This window comes from Echinops telfairi, unplaced genomic scaffold (assembly GCF_000313985.2).
Source record: "Echinops telfairi isolate 266 unplaced genomic scaffold, ASM31398v2 ScPeMD7_1;HRSCAF=3_0, whole genome shotgun sequence".
In the NCBI taxonomy this organism is placed as follows: domain Eukaryota; kingdom Metazoa; phylum Chordata; class Mammalia; order Afrosoricida; family Tenrecidae; genus Echinops; species Echinops telfairi.
The window spans coordinates 78,992,890-79,018,895 of record NW_022103896.1 but is presented as its reverse complement, the minus strand read 5'-3'; the positions used below and the strand labels follow the sequence as shown (position 1 = coordinate 79,018,895).

General features: G+C 36.3%; 1 protein-coding gene and 1 non-coding gene across 2 annotated transcripts in view; one reads left to right on the top strand and one right to left on the bottom strand.

Moving 5' to 3' along the window:
* Positions 1-26,006, bottom strand: part of SPIDR (scaffold protein involved in DNA repair) — a 229,688-nt gene that overhangs the window by 176,457 nt on the left and 27,225 nt on the right. The gene's annotated exons all lie outside the window — the stretch shown is intronic.
* LOC115868729 lies at positions 23,794-23,900 on the top strand. The gene has a single exon (XR_004045739.1). It is a non-coding gene; the product is annotated as a U6 spliceosomal RNA (small nuclear RNA).

The following is a 26,006-nucleotide window of genomic DNA, read 5'->3' as shown; positions in this document are numbered from 1 at the left end:
AAAAAAAAAAAAAGGCTTCCAGCAACTCAGGGAGTGAGTGATACCACCCTGTGGTTGGGTGAGGGGAGGGCAGGACATTAGCATGATGGGTAAGGGGGTGCTGCAAAAATAGATTCCTACCCTTTATCCGGAAGATCCCTAGTGGTGTCATGAGTTACATATTGGGCTGCTAACTGCAAGGCTGGCAGTTCAAAATCACCACTTGCTCCACAGGAGAAAGATGAAGCTTTATACTCCAGTAAAGATTTATAGTCTCAGAAACCCAAAGAGTCAGTTCTACCCTGTTCTATAGGGTCACTATAAAATCAACTCAATAGTAATGAGTTGAATGGAGTTTGATAGTTTATCCTGGATTATGGACTATAGCAGAAACATTTTTTCAATTGCTGGTGGTGGGTGGGTATAGGGGTGGTGCTCAGTAGTTTTTGTTGTTGTTGTTGTTTTTCCTGAAAAGGGAGCAGCAACCCAAGTAAGTTTTGGAATCTATCACCTACACCAAAGATTCAGTAAAGAGAAACTAAAATAGACACAAATAACAACCTCGAATCCCAGAATTTCAAATGGAGAGTTAAAGAAACAGATTGAACACCAACTGGAAGGAACTAATTAAAGAGAGAAATTCACAGATTTATGGTATTAGTGAGATAAAGCAACACATTTGGTCATGGTTAGAGCAATCAATAATATAGGAGACCTGAATAAGAATAGCACTTTTAACCGAACATAGCTAACATATATGGAGCATACCATCATATAGTAGCACAATACACATGCTTCTCTAATACACATGAAACGTTTTCCAGAATAGACCATATCATAGGTCACAAAGCAGACCTCAATAAGTTTTTTAAAAATTTAAATCATACAAAGCATCTTTTCTCACCTTAATGGCTTAAGCTAGAAATAAATGACAGGGGAAAAATAGAAATAAATAAAAAAACACTAAGTAATACAGTACTAAAAACCTTGGGGTTATAAGAAAAAGCAAAAGTGAAAGTTAAACCTAAAATAAAATGAAAACATAACAAATCTACAAGAAGTAGTAAAAACAATTTAAACATGTTTACAGAACTAAATAAGGTCATATCTAAACAGCCAAGGAGGATTCTAGTTAAGATGTCAACTTATAGTCACCGTAATAGTGCTCTACAGCAGTGTTCAGAGTGGAGTCTGACACCCACAGGGACAGAGCCACCCTACAGAGCCACCACGAGTCAGAATGGACTCAAGGGCAGGGCATTTTTAAAAATCATCTTATTAGGGGCTCATTCGACTCGTACCACAATCCATGCACACATCAATTGTGTAAAGCACATTTGTACATTCATTGCCCTCGTCATTCTCAAAACATTGGCTCTCCACTTAAGCCCCTGGCATTAGCTCCTCATTTTTTCCCTCCCTCCCAGCTCCCCCTGGCAGGGAATTTTGATTCAAGCGGAATTCATCCAGGAATGCAGGAGTGCTTCAACAGCACAAACAAGTCAATATAAATCAGCACATAATAAAACAATGGAAATGAACCACATGATCATCTCAACTGATGATATCCTTCAACACCCTTTTCTAATAAAAATTCTCAGCAAAAATAGGAGTACAAGGGAACTCTCTCACCATACTTAAAGGCATATACATAAAAGTAATAACCAATATTACTTTCAATTGAGAATAACTGCTAGCCTTCCCTTTAAGATTGAGGACCTGGTGCCGGGGGCTTGAGTGGAGAGGAAATGTTTTGAGAATGATGAGGGTAATGAATGTACAAATGTGCTTTACATAATTGATGTATGTGTGGATTGTGATGAGAGTTGTATGAGCCCCTAATAAAATTATTTTTAAAAAAAGAATGGTAATGAGACAAGGATGTCCATTCTTACCACTCTTCTTTATTATTTTACTGAAAGTCTTAGCCAGAGCAATTGGAAATAAAAAGAAATAAAGGGCATCTAAATCAGAAAGGAAGAATGAAAGATATCCATATTTGTTGACAGAATGATTCTATCCATAGTAATCCCCAAAGATTCATCCCAAAGCATTTGGATTTAATAGAAAAATTCAGTAACGCTGCAGAGTATAAGATCAACACACCCACACAAAATTAGCTGAATTTCTTTGCACTGAGGGAGACTTACAAAAAGGAAATCAAGAAATCAATACCATTTATTGTAGTCCCAAATGATAACAAAACCCCCCAATTACGTAAGTGAAAGACCTGTACAATGAAAACTATAAAACACTATTACAATAAACTAAGAAAACTTAATGCCATCAAGTTGATTTCAACTCATAGTTTATCCTATTGGCTAGAGAAGTGTCCTTGTGAGTTTATGAGTGTATGTAGGTCTTTATGGGAGCAAAGAGCCTCATCTCTCTTGTGTGAAGCTGCTGGTGTGTTTGAACTACTGATTTTGCCCACTACACCACCATGAAAGAATAAGGGACCGAAGTAAAAAGAACATTCTATGTTCTTATTTGTGAAGACTGAAAATTGTTGCTGTCCTTGCTTATACCCACCCTTAGAAAAAAAACATTGCCACCAAGTCTATTTTGACTTATAGCAACACTATAGGGTAGAGTAGAAATTCTCCCTAGGGTTTTCAGGGCTGTAATCATTTTTTAGGAGCAGAGAACCTAACTGCCTGTGAGTTTGAAATGGTGACCTTGTAGTTAGCAACCTGATGCTTAACCCACCATGCCACCAGGGCTCCATACTAGCTACATAAACTAAACTAACTAACTAGCTAGCTAGCTAGCTAGCTAACTAACTAACAACTAACTAACTAAGCTCACTGCCTTAGGAACCCTATAGGACAGAGTAGAACTCTCACTGTCAAAAAAACCCTCACTGTCATCAAGGCAATGCTGACTCATATCGACCCACTATGGGTTTCCAAAACTGTAACTATTTATGGAAATAAAAACCCCAGTCTTTCTCCAACAAGAGCAGTTGGTGCTTTTGAACTGGTCACCCTACAGTTAGCAGCCCAGTGAATAACCACTATGCCATCAGGGTTCCTTTGAAAGAAAAGAGGTGCTAAATATCCAAATAAATAATAGGAAAGAACAAAGTAGGAGTCACCATGCTTCCAAACTCAAAACATACAATTAAGGCAATCATAATGGTCTTGTATTGCTTCAATAGACACACAGACCATTAGAAGAGAGTTGAGATCCAAGAAATAAGCCCATCCATCTACAGACCCGTGATTTTCAACAAAGGTCAGTCTATTTAAGGAAACACGCTCTTTAACAAATGATGGTGGCAAAATTTGATATCCACCCATAGAGAAATGAAACAGGGCTTCTTACTATATATCATGCATAAAACTGACTAAAAAAAAAAGATGAAAGAACAAAGTACAAAATCTGAAACACTTTAGTTTTTGGAAGAAAGCAATAGAGATAAAAACCATAGGGCCTAATTGTCTTAAAATAAAGCATCAAGCACAGCTATAGGTGCACAAAAAGCAAAAGACAATTAAATAACTGGGGCTACATAAAAATGAAATACGTGCCTGGCTTTATCAAAAGAGTATAAGAGATAACCTACACAGGGGAAAATATTTGGAAATGACACGTCTGATGTTCTCAGGTGCCACTGAGTCGACTCCGACCCAAAGCAATCTTACGCACAACAGAACCCACACCGCACTGTCCTGCCCCCGCCTCACAACTGCTCCTCTGCCTGAGCCCACTGAGGCAGCCACAGTGTCAATCCATCTTGTTGATAGCATTCCTCTATTTTGCTGCCTCTCCACTTTACCAAACATGATGCATTTCTCCAGGGACTGGTATCTCCTGACAATGTGTCCAAAGTACATATGTATGTAATGAAATCTTGCCATCCTTGCCTCTCAGGAACACTCTGGCTGTACTTCTTCCGAGACAGATTAACTTGTCCTCCACACTCTTCTCTAGCATTACATTCAAATGCATAAATTCTTCTGCGGTCTTCCTTACTCAATGTCCAACTTTCACATGCATAAAAGGCAATGGAGAATACCATGGCTTGGGTCAAGTGCACCTTAGTCCTCAAAGTTCTTCAATATTTTAAAGAGGTGTTGTGCAGCAGATTTACCTAATGCAATATGGTTTTTTATCTTTTCACTGCTACTTCTATGAACATTGTGGAACTAAGCAAGACAAAATCCTTGACAACTTTAACCAATTGGTCCAGTTGTGAGGAGTTTGGTCTTCCTCACATTGAATTGTAATCCATAGTAAAGGCTACAATCCTGGAACTGCATCAACAAGTGCTTCAGGTCCTCCTATTTTCAGCAAGCAAGGTTATGTCATCTGCATATTGCAGGTTGTTAATAAGCCTTCCTCCAATCCTGATGTCGTACCCTTCTTCATATAACCCAGTTTCTCTGATGATTTGCTCAGCATATAGATTGACCAAGTATGGTGAGAGGATAAAACCCTGACATACACCTTTCCTGAGTTTAAACCATGCAGCATTACCTTGTTCTGTTTGTCCAATTACCTCTTGATCCATGTACAAGTTCTGAATGAGCACAAGGAAGTGTTCTAAAATTCCCATTCTTCTCAGGTTACACACAGTTTATTATGGTCCACATAGCTGAATGCCTCTGAGCAGTAAAAAAAACCACAAGTAAACATTTTCTGGTATTCTCTGCTTTCAGGCAAGATCCATCTGACATCAGCAATGATATTTCTTGTTCCACATCCTCTTCTGAATTTGTCCTCAACTTCTGGTAGTTCCCTGTCAATGTACTGCTGCAACCATTGTTGGATGATCTTAAGCAAAATTTTACTTGTGGGTGACATCAATGGTATCATTCTACAGTTTGAGTATTCTGTTGGGTTGTCTTTCTTTGGGATGGGCACAAATATGGATCTCTTCTACCTTGTTTCCTAGAAAGTAAGACATCCCCCGCAAATAAGACCTACCTTAGAGTTTTGCCTCTTGCTGAAATATAAGGCATGCCCCTGAAAATAAGACCTCCCCGAAAATAAGGCCTCCCTGATAATAAGCCCCCCACCCCAACTAACGTAACTCTGGACTCTGGACTGTAGTGGTGGGCGCTGTTGCGCAGCTCACTGTTGGCTGCAGCACAGCCGGAGCAGACAGGAAGTGCAAGGTCTCTTAATCAGAGAGCCCTCGCTGCCTCCAGGACAAGCTGCCGCCTGCTGCTCGCTCTGCCCTGACAGAGTCTGGCTGACTCACAATTAGACAGTGAGTCACGCGGGGCAGGAGTAACAAGAAATTCTTGATACTGTAGGATTCACAGTTTGTCTGGTTATGCTGGTTTGTGATGACAACTACTACCGTACCTTATACAGGTAATAAATTTCTTTTTTATTTTTATTCAACAATAAATGTGTACCGTATTCTTCTTCATGGAAAAATAAGATATTCCCTGAAAATATGACCTAGTGAATTTTGGGAGCAAAACTTAATATAAAACACTGTCTTATTTTCAGGGAAACAGGGTAGTCAGCTGGTCAAGTATTTGACAAGGGTCTAATTTCTAAAATACATAGAAATTTTAACAAGCAACAAAAACGAGTTATACCATAGTCAAAAAATGGTCCAGGGACATGAACAGACACTACACTACAGGGGTCATTCATACAAACAATGAAAAGATGTTAGCAATCATCACCCATTAAAGATAGGCAAATCAAAACTACACTTAGCTATCGCTTTAGTCTGGCTAAAATAAATTCACTGCCATCTAGTCAATGCTGATTCACTGCCACCCCTGGTGGGTTTCTGAGACTGTAACTGCTTATGGGAGTGAAAAGTCCGTGTTTCTCAGGTGGAGCTGCTGGCGTTTTTAAACTGGCAACCATGCTGTTTACAGTCCCATGCACAGCTGCACCATCCGGCTAAAATAGCAATGATCAAAAAGACAGAGACAACAAATCTTGGCAAGGATATGAGGAGATTAGAATCCTTATTCACTGTCAGTGGAAATGTAAAATGGTGAAACCATTATGGAAAACTGTATGGTAGTTTCTCAAAGAAAAAAAGAAAAGTATTCCATTGTGTGTGTCCACCAAACTTTCTTTCTTTATTCTTCTATTCATGGATGGTTAGGCTGTTTCCATTTCCTTGCTATTGTGAACAGTGCCGAAATGTTCACATGGGTGCACAGTGCACCTGGGCGTGCACAAATCTGTTTGTCTTATTGAGTAGTCCACAAGAGGTAGAAAATAAATCAAGGAGCTACTTAAGGATAATCTATTGGGGGAGTTGATTAGTAGTTTCAACTGTTCAGTATAAAGTTGATAATCTTCTTTACAGTAACCGTTGAATACAAAGTTGTATTCTGTAAACTGTTGAATACAAAGTTGATAATCATCTAATTTACAATAAAAAACTTATTATAAATAAGTAAGTAAATAAAGCTACTAGGGCATTACAAAAGAAAAGTAGAATTATCTTATGATTCATCAACCCCATTCCCAGGCATATACCCCAGAGACCTAGCAGTAGCGATGTGAACTGGCATAGGCACAATGTGCACTGCAGCACCATTCCCAAGAGCAAATGGGTGGGAATAACCTAAGTACGCATCAATGGATAAATGAATAAACAGAGAAGTAGTCAAGAAGTATTGCTGCCAGGGTTCCAGTTCCTACACGGTCAGATTTACTCTAAACAAAGCAGGCTTAAACAGGACTTTTCAACCAGTGAGTGCAGGTAACAGTCAGTCTTGTTCCCTCATTTGCTGCCATCAAGTCAATTCCAACTCATAGCAACTCTATGGGGCAGAATACGAAACATGGAGGCCTTCTGGAAGACAATGGGGTCACAGTCAAAGAGCTGGAAAAACAAAACCACCATTCTACAATTTTATATCCAAAGAAATTGGGGAACAAAATGATCCAACATCTAGAAAACAAACAGCAAATTGAAGATCTAAATTCTATCTTCACAGTTTTTACATTAAAGGCAAATAAACTCTCTTAGATGGGTAGACTTGGCAAATAGATTTAAAAACAAACAAACAGGAAACAACTATACTCACGTTATTACAATAGACATACTTTAGGTTCAAGAATACAAATAAGTTGAAGATGCTTTGTGTGGTAGAATGTTGAGAACACAAGCCTCAGTCACCTTTTTCCGTGGTTGTAGCTACAAGCGCTTGGGAGAACAGAGAGATTCTCTTCAACACTATAGATGCGTCCATGGCTTTGGAACCACAAAGTCAGATGATAAGACACATTCTTTCCAAACTATTAATAACTCTGTAAAACACTCTCAATTACAAGCAATGATTTTTAAATTGCTGGCATTTTTAAAGAGGCAAAACAATACATACCAAAATTGCAAAACACAAATCTATAAGAAAAAACCCTGTTCTTCAGGCTTCCTTTGTTGGTTTTCTTAGGTTGATATTATTGTTATTAGGCTCCATCAGATCAATTTCCATTCACAGTAACTCTGTGTGACAGAAAGGAATACTGTACCTCAAGAGCTCCTTGTTGATTTCATACTTTTAAAGAATTTTTACAATTATTTACACTAGTGTTTTTCCTTCTGCCCAAGAAACATAAATTCAGGGTAAAGAGACAAAGAAATTTTCTTACGCTACTTAATTAGACTATAGTACCACTATGCAAACACTCCCCAAATCAGAATCTAACCCTATTCTCTCTCCCCAAACTCGAAGTAACATCATCAACTACACATTGGACATTTTCAGTCCAATTCTGCAATGTTCTATTATCTAAAGGAGCCTTAATGGCCCAACAGCTAAGTGCTCAGTTGCTAACTGAAAGATTGGTAGTTTAACACCTGCCTATTGAGTGGGAGAAACACTTGATTTGAGCCTGTAAAGATTATAGTATAGAAAACTACATGGGACAGTGCTAGTCTGTCATGATGAAGACTCTAAAATTTCATTTACGTTCTTTAAAAAGAAATCATTTCTCCATCGTCATTTCTGAATTTCTTTTTATATTCCTATTATCTCTCAGATAATCAATCTCAAAGCAGTATAATTATCATGTTTCTTTTTTCCTCCTTTAAATAATTCTAAATTTATTTTTCAGATAGATTTAGCTATGATTTTACAATAGCCAAATGATCTACACAATTTGAAAGAGGCATATAAGTGAGACAGATATTACTTGCTCTAATTTGGGGCTGTTGGTGTTGTTAAATGCTAGAGGGCGGTTTCTGACTCACACTGACCTGATATACAACAAAATGAACCAGAGCCTGGTCCCGAGTCACCCTGACAATCACTTTAGAATTTGAGCCCGCTGTTGCCATCACTATGTCAATGCACCTTTAAGCTCTGTATCTTTTTCGCTGATCATCTGTTTTACCAAGCATGATGATGTCCTCGTCCAGGCGCTGGTCCTTCTGGATTACATGTTCAAAGCACGTGAGGTAAAGTTTCATCCTCCTTAGTTCTAAGGAATATTTTGCCTATATTTCTTTCAAGACAGATTTGTTCATTTTTCTGGATGTGTAAGGAATAGTCAATATTCTTTGCCAACATCATAATGCAAAGGCATTGCTTGTTCTTTAGACTTTATTCATTGTTCTCACATGAAGATGAAGATACTGAAAATACTACAGCTTGGGTCAGGTGCACCTGAGACCTCAAAGTAACATTAACAGATTTCATGCAGAAGATTTTACCAATGCAATGTCATTTGATTTATTAGACTATTGCTTCCATGGTATTTGATTGTGAACCTAAAAAAAGTTAAATCCTTAACAACTTCAACCTTTTCTCCATTTAGCATACTGTTTGCTTATTAGTCCAATTTTGTTTTATGTTGAACTTTAATCCATACAGAAGGTTGTAGTGTTTTATTTTCATTAGCAAGTCTTGCAATTATTTATTGTTTTCAGCAAGCAAGGTTGTGTCAGCTTTATATTGCAGATCATTAATAAATCTTCCTCTAGTCCTGATTCTGCATTTTGCTTCCTGTTGTTGTTAGGTACTTTTGCATCAATTCCTACTCTTAGTGACCCTGTGTATGGCAGAACAGAACACTTCCAGTCCTGCACCAGCATCAGATTGGTTGTTATATTTGAGCCCATTTTTGTAGCCACTATGCCAAACCTTCTTTCCAAGGGTCTTCTTTTAGCTGCCCCTCTGTTTTACCAAGCATGATGTCTTTTTCCAGGTACTTGTCTCTCCTGATAACAGTCCAACTTACCTGAGGCGGACTCTTGCCATCCTCGACTCTAAAGAGCATTCTGGCTTTACTTCTTCCAAAATAGATTTTTGGGTTCTTTTGGCATTCAAATGCATTCATTCTTCTCCAGTCTTTCTTATTCAAAATCCAACTTTCAAAAGTATATGAGGCAACTGAAAATACTATGGCTTAGATGAGGCATACCTTAGTCCTCAAAGTAATATCCTTGCTGTTCAACACTTTAAAGATGTTTTGTGCAGCATATTTACCCAATGCAATACATCGTTTGATCATCTGACTGCTGCTTCCATAAGCATTGATTGTGGATCCATCCAAGCAAGATGAAATTCTGGACAACTTCGATCTTTGCTCTATCTATCATGGTCTTACTTATTGGGCCACTTGTAAGGATTTTTGGTTTCTTTATATGTTTTAATCCATATTGGAGGCTGCAATTTTTGATCTTCATCAGCAAATGCTTTAATTCTTCCTCACTCTCAGCAAACAAGAAAGGTTGGGTCATATACATACTGAACGAGGTTGTAAGGCATCCTCCAAATCTGAAACTGAATTCTTCAGAGTTCAACGTCTCTGATTATTTGCTCAGCACACAGATCAAATAAGCATATTTGAAAGGATATAACCATGATGCCGACCTTTCTTGATTTTAAGCCATGCAGCATTTCCTTGTTCTGTTTGCACAAGTATTCTTCTTCATATAGCCTAGTTTTTCAGTTAATTTTCTCAGAAGATAGATTGACTAATTATGGTGAAATGAAACAAACTTGATGCCGGCTCTTCTGATTTTAAGCCAGCCAGTATCCCCTGATTTTGTTTGAATGACTGCCTCTTGGAATATATACAAGTTCCACATGGAATATATACAAGTTCTGAATTCCAATTCTTTACAATGTTAGCTATAATTTTTCTATGTCCCACAGAGTCTAATAAATTTGCATAGTCAATAAAACAGCTAAATATCGTTCTGTTTTTTCTGCCTACAAACTTAAAAAAAAGATGCAACTTTGGTTTGGACATTTTAATGTTTAAGACAAAAAGGGTGCATATAATATGCCTTGACTTTATAAAACAAATGACCACAAATTTCAAATTGTATTAAATATGGAAGAAAGGTTAAAGAGCCTGTTTTCCTGTCTACTTTTGGAGACATATGGAATATATATATATATATATATAAAACTGAGAGTGACAATACACATAACTATCCTTAGTTCTTTAATATTTCCTCCCCTTACTATTATAGTTTTTATTTGTTTGACCTCATTAATCATGTTAGACTTGTATATGTTTATTTGTATAATTAAGATTGTTCCATACATTAAAGCCAGGATAAACAACCCTCCAGAAACGGTAACAGGAATAATGGTTCCATGAGGGCATAGGAAGTGCTACATAACCCACTCGATGGGAGAAAACAACAGAATTGTATGTGAATGGATATATTCACTGGTGTAAGATGCGGCTAAATAAATAAATAAAGGTTCCTGGGGGAGAGGGTGGAGTAGGGAGGGGATAATGGGAAGCTGATATCAAGGAGTTCAAGAAGAAAGAAAATGTTTTGAAACTGACTGCGGTATCAATTGTACAATACTACTTGATGTGATTGAACTATGGAATGTTATGATATCTGTAAGAGCTACCAATAAAATGATAAAAACAAACAAACAAACAAAAGGGAAAAATGGGGCTAGGAGAAATAAAGGCAATGCAGGATAGTATCTAACATTACTGGGCTTAGAGTAAGCCAGAGATGTGTTCAAATGCAAATTTTCTACTTTCTAGTTGCATGATTTCAGACAAGATACTGCCTTGGTATAATATGACATTAAAACATGCATACTTTAGAATTTTAAAAATTAAAATAGCTAATGTCTCCAAGGAACTTAAGTCACATAATGAAATCTTCAATAACTAAAAAATCCAAACCAGTTTCCCCTGAGTCAATTCCAACTTACGATGTTCCCAGACTAGAACTATACTCCATAGAATTATTTTCAATAACTTTACAGTGTTGCTGGTAATTTCGATCTACCCACCTTTCAAGACAGCCTTCAAATGTAATCCATTTGCACCACCCAAACTACTATAGGACATAGAATCGCCCCATAGCGTTTTCATGACTGTAAATCTTTAGAGAAGCAGACTGCCACAGCTTTGTCCTGCAGAGAGGCTGGTAGGTTTGAACCACTGACCTTTTGATTAGGAGCTGAGTGCTTTAACCACTGTGGCACCCGGGGTCCCTTTGAACTATCTAGTAAACTAAAATCTTTAATAAATGATATATATATTTACATATGACCTGTAGAAGATGATACCTGAGGACAAAAGTATATATTTCTGTAACCATTCAGACTCTAAAGCAGCTCTGTAGAGGTAAAAGGCAAATTTACCATCAAATACATATTGAACATAATTAAGGAAATTTGACATTACTTCAATGTCTCTATGGCTCACTAATTTCACAGAAACTCTGTGAGTCATACATTATTAGAGCCTTTTATAGACAAGTCAATTGATCTCAGAAATGCTAAGTAAGTACTCTGTCCAAGGTGATATAGTATACAGAACACAGATCTGAATCCAAGACGGTATAGACAACATCATTGCCCTGGGTCTAAGAAACACGTATCTCCTAAACAGAAAAGGCTGATTCATTATACACCCTAATATCGAGGAATGTACTATCAGAAAGTTATTGGATCCCAATTGTACTGTTTTACAATTGGAAATCAACCACAAAGTGCCAGAAGGAGAAACTGTATATATACAATGGCAATTTCCAGTCTGTGATCTGCAGATGACACAGCCCTGCTTGCTGACAGCGAGGAGGACTTGAAGCACTTGCTGATAAAGAGCAGGGACTACATCCTTCAGTATGATTACAACTGAATGTCAAGAAGATCAAAACCCTCACAACTGGACCAATAGGTAACATCACGATAAATGGAGAAGAGATAGAAGTTATCAATAATTTCATCTTGCTGAGATCTACAATCAATGCTTATTAAAGCAACAGTCAAGCATTCAAAATGATGCATTTCACTGGGTAAATTTACTGCACAAGATTTCTTTAAAGTGTTGAAAAGCAAGGTTGTTACTTTGAGGACTAAGGTGTGCCTGATCCATGTCATAGTATTTTCAGTTGCCTCATATATGTGTGAAAGTCATACACTGAATAAGAAACACTGAAGAAGAATAAATGCATTTGAATTATGGTACTAACGAATATTGAATATTCCATGGACTGCCAAGAGAACAAAACAATCTGTATTGGAAGAAGTACAGCCAGAATGCTCCTACTAGGAGGCCAGGAGGGGGAGACTTCATATCATGTACTTTGGATAGGTTGTCAGCAGAGACCAGTCCCTGGAGAAGGACAGCATGCTTGCTAAAGTAGAGGGGCAGGGATAAAGAGGAAGGCCCTCAACAAGATGGATTGACATCGTGGCAGCAACCTACCAATACAGTGGCTCAAACGTAACAACGCTTTTGAGGATGGCGCAGGGCTGGGCAGTATTTTGCTCTGTAGCTATGAGTCTGGCCTTACTCGATGGTGCCTAATAACAAGACCAATGAGTTTGACCATAATTCCTTAAATAAACATGGGAAACACATTCAGTTATATGTTCCTCATAAGATTTTTTTCATGTATTTTCCAACATTTAATTATGCATGTTCCCACTGTCGTCAAGTACTTTCCAAATCATAGTGACTTTATGTACATTGGAACTAAACCCTGCATGGCACTGCACTATCCACACAATTGTTCTTATGTTTGAACCCATTGTTTTAGGGTCACTGTGCCAATACATCTCAGAGTTAACCTATAGGGTTTCTGCTTCTGTACAGGAACAGACAGCCTCATCTTTCTCCCACAGAGCAGCTGGTGGGTTTAAACGACCTACCTTGTGGTGAACAGCCAAACAGCTTACCCACAGCAAAACCATAGCTCCCATTGACAGGATAGTCAGTGAAAAAAGTGCAGGCACCACCGAGACTGTTAATAGTTGGCTATAATTACTTTATCACATCTCTCTATCCATACTCCATCTCATATTTTGATGGATTTCAAAGTTGCAGACTTCACTTCACTCACTAAAACTTCAGCATGGATACCAATAACAAGAATCCAATATAGATTTATATGTATTTATCTATGAAGTTGAATTCTACATACGATGAAAAACAAATCTTAAGCATACGATTCTAAAGTTTTAACAAATGCACACTCCCATTTAAATCAGATCCCTATTACAATACAAAACATTTTTTTCCCCAGCAAATTCATCCAAAACTCTGTCAGCCTTCACCCAATTATCAGAATCAATCAGTATTTGTTTTCAGTATAGATTAGAACTTGATATAAAGTTCTAATAGTAGTATGGAATAATAGTAGAATGTGCTCTCTTGTGTAAAGTTTCTTTTACTCAGCATAGTGTTTCTGAGATTCTTTTTTTCTTAATGTATCATGACACTGCTCTTTTAAATTCTTTTATTGTTGGAAAACATGATCTGTTTCCGGTATTTAGCTAATACAAAACAAACCTGTACAAACCACTGAGATCTATGTTTTCATTTTCTATTGGGTAACTAGTAGTAGAATTACTAAGCAATTATGTAGGTGTATGATTTGTTTTATGAGTTCCTGTTGCTCCACATTTGGTATTGTTACTCTTTCATTTTGGCTAATGTGTTGGGTGTGTAGAGGTAATTTACCATAGTTTCAATTTGTATTTCCTAATAATTGGTTATATTGGTAATTTTCATATGTTTATTGGTCATTTATATAGCATCATTTATGATGTACCTAATACTATGCCAATTCATTGGGCTTTAAACATGTTTTATTAGTAGTACATATTTTTTATATCTTATTGTTTTTAGGTGAAAGTCTACATAGAAAATTAGGCATCTGTCTAAGTATTTTTATACAAATTATTTCATGATATTGTTACAATTTTCACAATATGTTGCTATTCTCATTATTTCATTTATATTTGTTCTATTTTCATTTATCTAGCTTCCCCGTCCCTCCCTGCCTTCTCATATTTGATTTTGGGTAAATGTTGAATATTTGGTCTTGCATAATTGATTGTGGCTGTGTTGTCTCTTTATGGTTTACTATAGGGATTCCTTTATAGTCCAGACAGAAGTCCTTTACAAACATACAAGCAGTCTTCAAAAAGTTTGTGGAAGAATTTCCTGTCTATTTTTCTTTCCTTCTTTTTCTTTTGTGATCTAAGGGGCTCATACAACTCTTAGCACAATCCATACATACATCAATTGTGTAAAGCACATTTGTACATTCATTGCCCTCATTATTCTCAAAACACTGGCTTTCCACTTAAGCCCCCGGCATCAGGTCCTCATTTTTTCCCCTCCCTCCCCGCTTCCCCCTTCCCTTATGAACCCTTGATAATTTATAAATTATTATTTTGTCATAGCTTGCCCTGTCCAACGTCTCCCTTCACCCATTTTTCTGTTGTCCATCCCCCAGGGAGGAGGTCATATGTAGATCCTTGTAATCAGTTCCCCCCTTCCAACCCACCTTCCCTCTACCCTCCCGGTATCGCCACTCACACCACTGGTCCTGAAGGGATCGTCCGCCCTGGATTCCCTGTGTTTCCACTTCCTATCTGTACCAGTGTACATCCTCTGGTCTAGCCAGACTTGCAAGATAGAATTGGGATCATGATAGTGGGGTGGAGGAGGAAGCATGTAGGAACTAGAGGAAAGTTGTATGTTTTATTTCATTGAGTGTTTTTTCAAGAACAATGTTGACTTTTATCAAATGCGTTTTCTGCATCAATTGATATAATTATACGATTATTTTGTTTTATTTATATGGTGGATTACATTGATGCTTTTTCTCTTATTGAACCATCCTCATATACCTGCTATAAATTCCACTTCATCATGATGCATTCTTTGCTAGTGTTTTCTTGAGCTCTGTTAGCTAGAATTTTGTTGAAAATTTTAGCGTTTGTGTTCATAAGGGTTTCTATTCCAATAATGTCTTTCCTTGATTTTTGTATCAGGCTTATTTTACTTGCTTCATAAAATAATTTTGGTAGTGTGTTATCATTTTCTATATTCTGGAATATTTGTGTAGAATTATTATTAACTTCTCTCTACATGTTTGGTATAATTTCCCAGTCAAACTATCTGGTTCTGGACTTTTTGATGTTGGGAGGATTTTAATGACCAGGTGTTATTTCTTCCTGTGTCGTAGGTCTGTTATGTTTTTCTATATCAATTTGTGTTCATTTAGGTAAGTAACATGCTTCTAGAAACTTGTCCATTTCTAACAGGTTTTCAAATTTGTTGAAGTCTACTTTATGCAAAGCACAATGTCACACATGCAAAATCAACAGCAACCACTTCCCTCAACGGAGAGAAGATGAAACATTTCACCCCGAATGGGAACCAGACAGAGTTGCCCTTTGTCACCACTCTTAAATACAGTCCTGGAATCTTAGCCAGAGCTATTATTGCCTGTTGTTAGGTGTCTACGGAGTTGGTTCCAATCCATAACAACCCTATGCACAACACAACAAAAGACTGTTCAGTCCTGCATCATCCTCACAATTGTTCCTACACCTGAGCCCAGTGTTGCAGCCACTGTGTCAATCCATCTTTTCAAGGACTGTCCTCTTTTTTCGGTGACCCTCCACTTGACCAAGCATGATATCCTTCTGCAGGGACTGGTCTCTCCCGACAACATGTCCAAAGTATGTAAGTCAAACTCTTTCATCTTTCCCCCTAAGGAGCACTCTAGCTACACTTCTTCCAATGCCAGATTTGCTTGTTCTTTTAGCAGCTCATGGTACTTTCAAGATTTTTCTCCAGCACCGCAATTCAAATGTGTTGATTCTTATTCAGCCAATAATAGCTAGAGTTACTAGACATCAAAAAAAATCTAAGGCATCCAAATAGACAAAGAAGAAGCAAAACTCCAGTTGCTGATGGTATGCTCTTATATACAGAAAACCCCAAAGACTTAATAGAAAATTGCTGGAGCTAATTGAAAAATTTGACCACATAGCAGGATATATGAGCAATATACAAATTTCAATAGGACTCTCATATATTAAAGAAGAGCACCATGAAAAGGAAATTCAAAATTAATACTATTTAAAGTACCCACTCCAAAAGATAAAACACTTAGGAATAAATATAACCAGAGAAGCAAAAGGCTTATCCAAAGAAAACGATAAAACATTCTGCAAGAAAACAAAAGAGGCTTGCGTAAATGAAAAAAATGCTTTGTATTCATGGATAGAAAGACTGGATATAGTGAAAATGTCAATATTACCAAGAGCACTCTATAAATTCAATGCAATTCAAATTCAAATACCGGCATAAGTCTTCAAAAAATAGAAAGAAACTAATTATTAACTTCACATGGAAAGGAAAAAAAGAAAACCAGGTTAAACAACACATTGTTAAACAAACAAACAAAACCTCTAGAGGTTTCTCACTCCCCAATTTCAAAACCCATTATTCAGACAGGGTAATAAAAATAGCTTTATAGTTGTACAATGATAGTTATGTAGAGCAATAGATGAGAACCCAGAACCCAGAAATAAAACTATGCACCTACAGACACCTGTTGTTTTTTGTTTTTGTTTTTATAGTGAACTAAAACACATTAACGGGGAAGAGATAGTCTTTTCAACAAATAGTGTTGGCAAAATTGGATCTCTGTTTGCAAAAGAATGAAACAGTACCCATATCTAACACCATATAAAAAAACAAACTCAAGGGATTAAAGACTTAAATATGAACAGTAGAACTCTAATTATCATCAATGAAAAAAATAGGGACAAACTTAAAGGCCTTAATACAAGGCATAAATCCACTAACAAACATAATGGTTATCACTACAGAAGAAAACATACAGGACGGGACCTCCTAAAAGCACAACATTTATGTATATCAAAAAAGGAAACACATAGTTTGAGTGTGTGTGTGTGTGGGGGGGGTGGTGGTGTTAAGTAGCAATGATGTACCAGTTAAAGGGCTAATCTAGAAAATCTATATGAAGCTGCAACACCAAATAGGAAATAAAATCATATAACCCAATCCAAAAAAATGAGCAGAATACATGAATAGACAATTCACTAAAGATAACATCCAGGTGGCCAAACAGTGCTGGTGAGGATGCTTGCATGGCCATTAAGGAAAACGGTATGACATTTCCTTGAACAAATTAGAAGAGAAGTACCCTCCAACCTCTCTACGTGGTACATACCCCAAAGGAATAAAGAACAACATACTAATAGAAAGGCACGCTCATGCTTATTGCAGCTCTAGCTGTAAAAGCAAAAAGACAAACAACCAGCCAGTCTGCCTATGGAAGAATGGATAAACTTTGATATGTACATATAAACTATGCATCTCTAAAAAATAATAATGAAATTGTCAGACACCTCATGACATGGATGAATTTTAAGACATTATGCTTAGCAAAGCTAGTCAATCACAAAAAAGACAAATATTAGATGACACCTCCATTATAAATGAAAAATCAGGTTTTCATACCCACAGACGCAGACACTGAAGGCTATGGCAGAGGCAAGAGGTGTGATGGGGGAAGAGACCAAAAATCTCATAATCCTTTCATTCCATTTCCCACAAGTCTTCCGAAGTCTCCTTGTATATTTTGCAAACACTTTCTCCATCTCTCAATAGTATCTTTAGTATCTTTTTGTGAACAGATTTTTTTATTTTGATAAAGTATATCAATTTTATTTTTTATGATTATTGCTTTTTCTGCAACCTGTCAAAGAAATTTCTATCTACAAGTCATGATTATGTTTTCTATTTCTATTTTTCTTCTAGCAGTTTTATAGTTTTAGCTTTCACAATTAGATCTATGGTTCATTTGGATTTAACTTCTAAGACCAGTGAGAGGTAGAGGTGTAGGGTAAATTTTTATCTATATGGATATATAGTTGCTTCAGGTCTGTTGTAAAGCCTTAATGTACCCCAATAGGATTGCTTCCATTGTCAAAAATATACTGTCTTTTAAGTGTGGATAGACTTCTGGACTATCTTTTATTTATTTGATCTATCCTTATATCCATATGTCGGTATTACAATCTTGATTATGACAGTATTAGAGTAAATCCTGAAACTAAGTAGCAGAAGTCAATATACTTTATACTTATCCCTCCAGGTTGCTTTAATTAACTTACGTACTTTTCCATTTCCATATGATTTGAGAATCAGTGTGTCAAAATTTTTTAAGTTTATAGATCAATTGGGGATTATTAACATTGTTTAATATCCTAATATATTTGTATTTCCAGAATATCCTATTACAACTGATTCCTCTTTTAATTTGGGGGGTTAAAATATCTACTCTCTTAGGACTCAACCATTTGAAAATTTTTGAGACCCACAATGTATGATCCATATTATTGTTAGGTAAGATTAGAATCAGAGCAACCCTGTGTACGTCTCTTCTAATAAAGATTTATGTTGATATATATAAAATGTGTACTTGAATAAACTGTGCGTTTTATTGAAGTCTAGTTGCATGTGATATTCTACAAATATTAAATAAAAATATTAGGTCAAGATGGTTGATAATGTTTTTCAAATCTTGTAATGTCCTAAATTATTGTTATTATTTTCTTTCAAACCATTTTAGGACCTAATCCAGACATCATACCATTTAATAGTTCAATCATATCAAGCAGTGTTGTATAATGGCCACCACAATCAGTTTCCAAACCTTTTCTTCCTTCTTGTACTTAATTCCCCTTGGAAAATGTCCTATTCCTCTCCCCTCCCCTGCCATCTCCCCCATAACCCTTGTTCTAGTTGTCTCTATAGAGCCATCTACCTTGGGTTTCATATACCAAAACACAGAAACATACTTAACAAAGAGTCAAGAAGGCAAATAACAAAATGTAAGAGAGAAACCTCACTTTGAAAAAAAACCAGAGAAAATATTGGAAACCACGTCAAGCACGAAGCATATCAAAAGGGAGATCTACTGACAAGGTTTTAACAATTCAAGTCAGATTTATCATTTTAATCTATGATAGTCATCTCTACAATACTCTGTCTGATAACCAGGTTATTCCCAGACCTCAGTTATGGTCAGAGGGAAATTACTAGAGGCTCATTCCCTGTATAGATACTGCAAAGGTATTTTGGGGTTCCACTGTCATCCATAGCCTACTGCAAACCAGAGTTTCACAATTTAAACTCTGATAATATTCCCTTTTAGATTTGGATTATATAATTGAAAATCCTTGGATCACTAATGTTGATGTACTTCTTCCACGTGGACTTAGTTGACATCTCACTTAGATGGCTGCTTGTTTGAAAACAAGCTTTTAAGATCCCAGACGTTATTCTTTCTAATAGCCGGGCACCATCTGATTTCTCCACCACACTTGCTATGGCACCCATATCGTCTGTGTTTTCTTCCTGAAGTCGAGTATCAAGCAGGACCTTGTCACAAGAACAAACTCTTCCCAGACTGGAGCTAGGATGAAATGTTAGCTCAAACTTCATTCCTGAATCTATGCTTTCTATCCACCTCTAGTTCAACCTTAGAGACATTTTTGCTATTTTGTGATCCAGAGTCTTATTGATCATCTCCCTACAGCATAAGGTCGTTCTGTTTTTCAGTGTCATTGATTTAGCCAATGGCACTAAATTTAAAACACCACTGAGACAAGGAGATTGAGCAAGTGTATGCTAACTACTGTATATACTCGAGTAAAAGCTGACCTGAATATCAGCCGAGGCACCTAATTTTACCACAAAAACTGCATTAAAAATGTGCTGGAAAAAAACGGCTTACACACAAGATTATACGGTACATATTGCAATATATGGATTATTGACTTATACAGAATAAATCTTTACATGGCTGGATATATTTACACAAAAATGGGAGTTGGTGGTCAGGCAAAACTTACATACAATATTCACTAACAATTTCAGACACAGGTCTAGCAAAATAATGGACACATTAATACAGCAAGTAGAGCATTGCAGGAGTAAGTACGTTACTCCACTTACTCCCAGCTCACTCTTCTTGCTATAGCTGTCTTCTTATTCTTTGTTTTTTGGTGGTGGTGGGGGGGAGGTTTAGATTTCTCTGTTAGAGAGTTAATTTTTCCATCTATCAGGTAGGTCTATTATTAGGCGCTTAAACATACATGATTGATGAGTCTTCCTGGTGAACTGACCATTTTATGACTATACAATACCCTTCTTTATCTCCAACAATAGTGTCTAAAAGTTTACTTTATCATGAATAGACACACTTCAGTTTTCTTATGCTTACTATTTGCATGCTGTTTTCTCATATGCATTCACTGTCATCAATCTGTAATAACACAAAAAATGCCTTGTGGAAAGCATATCAGGAGACCTTATTGTATTCAGTGTGTGAATCAATATTTAAAAAAGAATATTAAATATATTTTCATTTATTGCAATAATTGATAGAATTAGTCTAGGTCCATGATTTTGCTATTTGTTTTCTTTTCAGGCCATTTGTTTTATTTTTTTTCATGCCATTTGTTTTATATTGTTTTTTCCTTTATACCATCTTTTAGATTCATTGAATATATTTTCTAGTTCCACTCTGACTTTTCTCATTTTTGAGTCATGCCCCTTTGTTGTTTTTATTTGTTTGTTTTGTTTTGTGTTTGCATTAAGAATTACAATATAAAATCTCTTAACATTTTACAATGGATTATAGTTATTATTCTTTCACTTCCCATAAGATAAGAATCTAGTTAAGCATATAGTTCTATTTATTTACCCCCCAAACCTTTATATGAAAACTATCCATGACATCTACATATAAAATAATGACACATAATAACTTTTGGTTTCATTGTAAGTTTTGGTAAATGGGGGAAGACTTTTATATTTAGAAACTATAAATATATCTATATATTTACTCCTATAGACTCTTTATTTCATACAAACAGATCTGAGTTTCCATCTGTTACAGTGATAGTATTTGTATGTATATTTTATCTGAAAATGACTTTACAAAGTCAAGTACTTTGGTATTTGAAAAATATTTTCACTGGCTCTCAAACTAAAACTTTTTAATTGCTAGCATTTTAAAGATAACTGTTTTATTGTTCTCTGGCCTGCACTGTTTTTGATGACTCATCAGCTACAACCCAATCTGAGTGTTTTCAAGATTTTCTCCTAGTCTTTGGTTTTTAGCACCCTATGAGATGTCTCTGTGTGATTTTTCTTCTATTTAATTTGCTTGGAATTCACTGACTTTCTTTCATCTGTGAGTTTATCTCTTTCACCAATTTGAGAATATTTTCAGCCATTATTCCTTCATTAAAAACAAAGAACAAAAAAATAAAACTCTCGTAATAGAGTTGATGCAGACTCACAGTGACCCTTTAGGACAGGTTAGAACTCCCCCTGTGCGTTTCTGAGACTGTAACTCTTTACAGGAGTGGAAAGCCCCATCTTTCTCCCAGAGAAGCTGGTGCTTTTCAACTGCTGTCCTTGAAGTTAGCAGCCAAATGTGTAATAGCTATGCTATCAGGTTCCTTCTACTCTTCCATAAGTGGACCTAATTCCCCCCTGTTCTTGTAGGACTCCTAAGACACTCAGCTCACTCACTGCCATCAAGCAGACCTTGGCGCACAGCAACCCTGGAGACAGAGCAGAGTTGCCCCTGTGGGTTTCCAAGGCTGTATGAGAGTAGAAAGCCTCCATAAGCCACGTACACCATGGTTCCCCAAACCACATCCTAGGAAACTAATAAACATGCATTGAATTGATAAATAAACATATTGAAATATTGTGATCAGTGATAGTTAACAAGGAAATTTTCATTAAGACAAAGTCACTATATAAGTAATATAAATACTATTATCTATGGTAAATAAATAACACCTTGTATAAGGAATAAATAATTATATATGATAAATATGAATGATGAAATTAATTCTTAATTTAGAAATCTAATAAGTCTAGCAACTGATATAGATTATTAAAGACTAGCTATAAAATATTCTGTGATTAAAATAGCACAGTAATAAAAACTCTTAAACTTTCCCCTACATGAACTACATATTACCATGATCTATAGTTTTTCGAGATAAGTAAAAGGAAGGCACAAAACTTCTGAAACTATCAGGATCTTGACACCCAAACTTGACAAACCATCCTTTAAAGAACAATCTCTTCTATAAACATATGTACAGAATTCTATGTTGAGACTAGTAACTAAAATTAAATCACATATTGCACGATTGAAAAAAAAAAAAAAGAGAGTAGAAAGCCTCATCTTCTTCCCAATGATCAGTGGGTGGTTTCAAACTGCTGGGCTTGAGGTTAGCAGTCCAACATATAACTAAAACCACCAGACTCTTTCAATACATATGGTAGGAGTTTTGATTGTATCCTACCAGTCACTGAGATCAATTAAATTTTTAATAATTTTTTTCCCTCAGATTCAGTCCTTCTGATGCTCAGTCTAGTTCACTGACTAAACAACTTGGTTCTTTTTCCTAGTGTTTATTTTTCTGCTGTTATTACCTGTCTGCTCATTCATTATATATATATTCTTTTTCTTTATTTCCTTGAGCAGTTACAATAAACTCAAAATAAGTCAGTCATATGGCACCACATTAATGTTTTTGATTCTTTATACATAAATTGTAATTGGTTTTTGATGGAAAGTTGGTTTGACATAGCTACTTGGTCATTACTGGAAGTGAAACTTCTAAAGATTATTTCTAAAATTAGACCACAAGAAGACTATAAAAAAAAAAAATCACCCTATGCCACTTACATCATTTTTGACATGGTATCATTGCAACAATACAAAGAGGCTCCACAGGGTTTGTGTAAAAAATCCATTTTCTTTTAATTCCATTTTCCATGAACATTTTGAAGTCATCTTCTATATCCTACCCTAAACCCACTGTCATGATATCAATTCCAACTCATAGTAATTAGCCCTGATAGAACAGAGTAGAACTGCTCTGTAGGGTTATGAAGGCTGTACATTTTTACAGAAACACACTGCCTCATCTTTCTCCCAGAGCAGCTGGTGGGTTCAAACTGCCAACTTTTCAGTTAATAGTCCAACACTTAACCCACTTTGCCACTAAGACTCTTTAATATATCCTACTGCAGTACTTCTATTTTGTAGTTCTCAAAGCACATCAGAAAACATAACTAATGGGTAAATTAAAGGAAGAAAGAAAGGAACAAGGGAAACCCAAGAAGGAGTGGGGAAAAAGAATCAGAGTAAAAGACAAATCGACAGAGTCCCCGTCATACTATCTCATAAACTAATGTTCAGTCAAGTACAAAGGGAGATTAGAGATAAGGATAGAATTTTTGTCATAGATGCTACAAATGATCATTATTATGCAGAGCTATCCACTTTTATAAAGAGAATAAAAGCAAAAAAAAAGTTCTTATGAGATCATGAAGAGCTAGATCATATGGTACATTAATTATAATATAAACAACTCAAAAATAAGCAGCCCTTAAATATAACATTCCTGTCTCTTTTTTTTGGCCAGGAGAACACATTTAGACATGAATTTTTTTAAATGTAGTGTTTCCATAACAAAATCATTGAAATATAAAAGGTCTTAAAAAAACCATGGAGTGCTCCCTTCAGCGGCACATATACTAAAATTGGAACGATACAGCAAAGATTGGCATGGCCCCTGCGCAAGGATGACACGCAAATTCATGAAGCTCTCCATATTTTTCGAGTATTAAAATTTCTGAAACAAGCAAAAAAAATTTCATGGAAAAATCTTATTATCTTTTAATTCTATCTTTTTTCTATGAACTTTTTGAAGCCCCTTCACATAATCATCTAATTTTTTTTAATTCCAAATTTTCCTTTTTAATATAAAATAATTACATGTGAAAGAGGGTTTCTAAGATGCATTTGTTTTTGTGGTCATAATTAAATTCCTTTATCTCTTTATAAGATGAATATAATGAACAATTCTTAGATATTAACCATTAATACATGCTTAGTCACCTCATTCTAGTCTCAGTCACCTTAAAATCAGATTAAAAATGAGATAGGCAATGTTTTCATAAACGTATAGAAATAGAAGTTAATGGAAATAAGTACAGGACACAGAATCGCAAATATGCTCATTACATTCACAGACACTTTACAATTTCACGAGGTTACTTTGTGTCTCCAAGTAAGGACGCAAATGGGTGTCTGTGCCTATACTGTCCAAATGCGTCTAGGCGTTCATATCTTCTATGCGTTATTAGTCTCTTGGATGAAGTCCCTACGGGTAACAAAGGCACAAATAAAGCATCTATCAAAACAGTAAGTCTACACTTCAAGTTCGTCCGTCAATCAAAGTTTCTTGCGTTCTTGAACACTGCCTGAACTGTTTTCAGACCTTTTAGCTATTCTGTTGCTCACTTTCCAAAGAACCTCACTCAGGTTACCTGATACTATATCTACTGCTTATTAGTATTTCTATAGGTGTCACTACATAAGATACAAGAGAATTACATAATAAGGATCACCTAAATCAGATTTACTTCATAGTTCCACCTGAAAACACAGCTACATTGCTTTGTCTCTGCTGCCCTCTACAGGAATGCCTTTTTGAAGATGGTGCTAGACTAACTGAAGAAACCCAGAGGGCAGGGCAATATTGAAGTGCTGTTGCCTGCTGGACATGATGGAAAATCCACCAGTCACAACGCATTTGCCAAATGTTTCAAAGACAGGGCTGTGGTTCTGTCCTCCATGTTTTACAGTTATGTTATACTCCACGTCAACACAGCATAGCAGTTAAGATCATCTAGGAGCAGACTATGTGAACTGGATTCTCAATGTGCCATTTTTTAAAAGTTGCGCTCACATTTTATGGAATTAATAGTATCCAGCTCACACAATCTCAGCAGCCCCAGTGGAATGTGAGTTAAACAACGGGCCGTTAAGCCTAAGACTGGCAGTCCCAAACCATCAATCATTCCATGGGAGCAAAACGAGGCTATGTGCGCCCATAAAAACTTACAGTCACGGAAACCCTAAGGGGCTGATCGACTCTGGCCTTTGGGTCACAATGAGTCAGAATTAACTTGATGGCCGTTAGCAATGTGCATAAAATAATATGCACTTAGCAAAGTGCCTAATACATAGTAAGTCTTCTGGGTTACTGTGTTGTGACCAATGCTGTCATTTCTATTACTACTATGAAATCATAGCCAAGTGGCTAGTAGCCAGAGACCCTCAGGGAGAATACCAAGCCCAGGCACTTACTACTGTATAATCTTGGAGAAAGTTGTCAAACTCTCTGGGTCTCAGAGCTCTCCTCTGGAAAACAGGAATGGTAATAATAGTTCCTCCTTTGTATAGTTATTGTAAGATTTAAATTACCAAATGAATGTAAAGTAATTAGACTAGTACCCAACCATAAAGAAGCACTCATGTTAGCTACTGCTACCATCATGAGGTATAAGCACAGAACTGAAGGAAACCCTGTTTATAGGCCAGACTGTCTTCTCAATCAATAACATTCCACCTTGGGCAATGGACTTGAAATAAACCTGAATTACAATTAATACTACCCACTGAATTAAAGTGCAATTCAACTGCATAATAAGTTTCCAACCATATATATAAATATATTCCATTTCTAAAAACACGCACATGAAGCAAAATATAATAAATGTCTCACGCACTAAAGAAAAGTTCTAATTTTGGAGAACTAATTGACTCAATGGCAGCAAGTTTTAAAACAATACAAAATCAGTGAGGATGGCTCAATTCCCAATTTCCAGCACCGTATGGCATTGCCTCTGGTTGCTTGAACCCATTTTTTTTCCAGACT